Source organism: Pyrus communis, chromosome 15, assembly GCF_041283825.1.
Source record: "Pyrus communis isolate YQ-2024b chromosome 15, ASM4128382v1, whole genome shotgun sequence".
Classification (NCBI taxonomy): Eukaryota; Viridiplantae; Streptophyta; class Magnoliopsida; order Rosales; family Rosaceae; genus Pyrus; species Pyrus communis.
The window spans coordinates 23,594,975-23,599,316 of NC_142579.1; positions in this window are offsets into that span (position 1 = coordinate 23,594,975).

Here is a 4,342-nt window from a genome sequence, read left to right on the forward strand (position 1 = left end):
TTGATGTTTACGGTTAACCAAAATATGAGTCGATGTTATATAGTTTCTAGAAACTTTATAAACTTCGAGCAATATTTTCACTAACTGTTAAAATCCAAACTGTTCATCTTTCTACATATGCATAAAGATCATGTTTTGAAAAGACAAAATCTGGAAAAAAAAAAAAAAAAACTAAATCTGGTGAGAAGAATAGAGCATAAATAAATGACAATCAATAGTTAAATTTTAATTTATCATTTATGGGACTATAGTGGCGAATTTCGTAATTGACCTCTTCAAAAAAGTTGAAGAGCTTGTCATTATGAGCGTTTGTATATTTTTAAAATATTTTTCACACTTTTACATTAATTAAAAAACTTTACCACAATAATAGTCATAGGATTTAATCTCACATAAGTGAGACTAAATTCTTACTGTTGGATTCTTTGATCTCAGTTATATATAAAAAAAATTTGGTCAACTCAAATAAGATTACAAAATCTCACAAGCAGGTTGTGGGATATCTCAATGTATGCTATGTATAAAATCCGATATCTACTTTTTCGTTGGGTTGGTGAGTAGGTTCTTGGTGAACCTAGGACGCCAAAACTTTGGGATGTCGTAACTCGTAAGGGCAATCCTTAAGCACTTGAGGGGTCCTAAGGATATGATATTAGTAAGTATGAAAAAAACGTTGAAGGGATGTTGTTTGTGAAAGACTACACTAATTCCGACCACATGGAATCTACAGAGTGTAGGTCCACATAAGAATGTGTCTTCATTTTGAATAAAGGAGCTATGAGTTAAAAAACAATGTGCAGAAGTGCATAACGCTCTCCATATGAATATTAGGAGATTACAATGGGGGATTACTAAACTTGTAAATGTTAAGCAATATGCAGAAGTGGAAAACGCTCTCTATAAATGCTAATTGAGAGATTGATTTTTTATAAATAAGTTCATCACTGAATTGTAAATGTTCCTACCATTAAATTACTAATGTCATTATTAGGTGATTACAATGGGGTATTATCGCAAGCCAAGAAATTACGGTTTCGTGAGTCGTCCAAACAAAAATGTAAAAAAATTATCACCAAATTAGAAAATTTGTGAAAAAAGAAGAAGGTTCAAGTTTAAAGAATTAACGTTGTAGAAAAGTAGTGAACCCAATCACTAATACAATGACACGAAGCATCTTGATTTCAGCATAATGTATGAGCCATCTTACGATGGTGGATTTCTATTGATTTCAACATAAGATTGATTGATTTCGAGATGGTTTTCTCTTGTAAAAACAACTTTCATTTAATTCGATTAGCTAGATATTATTTCTCCATGTCTTTTATTGATGATATTTATGCATAATAGTCATAAAAATAGGTGTGAGTGATAGAAAGATATTAGTCTTGATATGAAGTCGTTACAAGTAAAGTTTTAGCCATAGTCGTTAATTGTCACTATTTATGTTCTTTTTAGCCATAACAGTGCGACTAATAGAGCTTAGTTATAGAAGGCTGTCGTTATTAAGGTTTTTATGATAAAGGGTTGTTGTGACCAAATACTTATTAGTCGTTATAGGGGTGGTTGTCACTAAGATTTTTAGTCATGAAGAGTGCTTGTAACTAAAGGAATGTTGTGAATAAAAGTTAGAACTTTGTTTAATTTTCTAATAACAAGGTATATTGTGACTAATACATTTCTAGTCAGTCAGTGTGTTTTTTGGTAACTAATCAATTAGTCACAAAATTTTCAGTCACAACCCAGTTACAGAACTTTTCATAACTAAAAGTTGTAGTTAAACATTTTATACTTTTAGTAATAATCTTTGTTGTAACTAAAAGTCTGTTTTTTTTTTTTTTTTTTGGGTAGTGTTTGACATTGAAGCTTGAATCTGATTCTGTCCTGGATCCCTCTTACTAATCATTTATGCGTGCACAAAAATTAGCTAAATACCATAAATAGTTAAGGTTTCGCCATAAAATTAAAGGAAAACTAAAAAAAAGTCTAAAAAAAACTTCCATTTTAATGAGAAACCCTTTTTAAAGGTATAGTGAATAGTACCAGGGAAATGTATAAATGTAGTTTTTCGTTAAAAGTGAACAGTACTGGAAGTGTTTTGTTAAACCTCCCTAAAATTAATAGGAAGATGGTGAGTAGCTCTACTTCTACAAGCTCATATGTAAGATCCATTTTGTCTCCAATGTGAGATTTGTACTCTTAACATAGGGACGAATTTTTTATTCTAACACATGGGCAACACAAATTGAGTGACGTTGAGCACGTGTGGCCATTTGACATAATATGTGCGTCAACTTAGCTATGATACGTATCCATATGAAGGATGTTGAAGTTCCATTATAAAATAAAGGGACACTTTAGATACGGTCCCTAACTATCAATGTTTTTTTACTGAAACCTTTGTGGTTTTTAGTTTTTTATCGAAGTCCCTAATATAAATGTAATAATGTATTTCTATGTTGGTTATTATATTCTTAAATTAAAAATGAAATTTGTAGTTATTTATATTAATGAGGTTTTAATAAAACCCATAATTTATGAGATTAAAAATATTAAAGATGAATTATACTCTCCAATATATATATGGGTACGTTCATCAAAACTAACCAAAAAATTATTGTATCAAAACACGGGTACATTTTTCAAAAACACAATAAAAAAAGATATTAGGCTTAATAATATTATTAAATTTCTTCTATTGTACTTGACATAGATGCGTTCTCAAATCAACGAAATATAATGTACTCATATAAGTTTTAAAATGTATTAGAGAAAAGATTGAGAGAATATAAAAAATGGGTACATTTTATATTAAAAAAGGGTACATTTTTCCTATAACAAATTGGTATATTTAAGAATTTGTACATATAATTTAATGGGTACAAACTTATTCTAATTTTATTTTTTATATTTTGGAAATGTTTGAATTGCAAAATTAATTAGGAGTTTAATAAGGGAGTAAGTATTAAAACTCTAAATCAATTGCTAATTTTTATTATAAAATTATATAAATTACATGTAATTTATTAATATATTAATGATAGGAACTTTGATCTAAATCTAAAAACTAATAAGGTCTTAGTCAATAAACAATAGTAATTAGAGACCGGATACTAATTTTTCCTAAAATGAATTAGCAACATCCATAGGAGTTCAATTCCTTATCAATACATACAAAATACTCTTAACGTCGGATACTCTCTACAATATATGAAATCATTGAGCTAATTGATTTCGAAAGAATATCCTTATCTTTGAATCTTACCACAAAAGATTTCCAATTTAACTTATTATAGGAAAGATCAATCAATAGGAACCTAAAACATGGATGGTCATTCCACTGCATTGTGGGGTGTCCCCAACAACGAAGTTCACGATTTTAAACTACACAGAGAGAGAGAGAGAGAGAGAGAGAGAATTTGTTGTATATGTACAAATATATCAAAATCTTTGACTAACAAGGATCTTAAAAAGAAAGGGAGGTCGGCATTGGCTAAAGATTTGTGGGTGTTGAGATATGGACCATAAAGCATGGTCTATTTTAACATACATGAAATTAACACAAAAGTTGAATTTAGAGTCGTAGGGATTTTGATAGAGACGTCCTCGATCGATCGCATGGCATGGACCAAATATATAGCCTGGTCACAAAACCATACAAGAAATTACAGAGATGTCTAGGTCTTGTCTTTCAATGGTAAACGGAACGTGGATGTAAGATGCCACTTTGCATGGAAGCCATTGGAGTATGCCACTGTCTTGTACGTAGACTAGAAGACATGGTGAGGGTCCATATACAGCACTTTCTAATCACCGATATCTATCCAGTCCAGTGTGGACTTATCGATTTAGTGGGCAACTTTGCATGCTTGTCTTCCTCAATCCCACATTATGTTCCCTTAAACATTGATTAGTCAAGCTATATATCAATTCTCTTGCTTTGTCTGTAATCTTTATTTGTTATGAAATGTAAGTTTTCGATAGAAATACATTTGTACAATATTCATAAGTCAGACCAAAGATACATTTTGCTTGATATAATTAAAATCGATAGCTGTTTAAAATATTAGCGGAAGCAATAATACTATTATTAATTAAGGCATAACGCTTTCTATCAACAGGGACTGATGGAGACTAGTATGGAATCAACCCAGCCGTTTGAAATTTACTAAATAGTTTGGACATTTGGTAAGATGGTCAAAACATTTTTAGGAGGTAATGTTAGGATGATTAAATTTTGTAAACCAAATAATGTTGTTGGAGCAATATTAGAAAATATGAAAATAATACAAGAATTACAATAATAATGATAAAGAAATTCACAATATCAATTATGTATGAGATT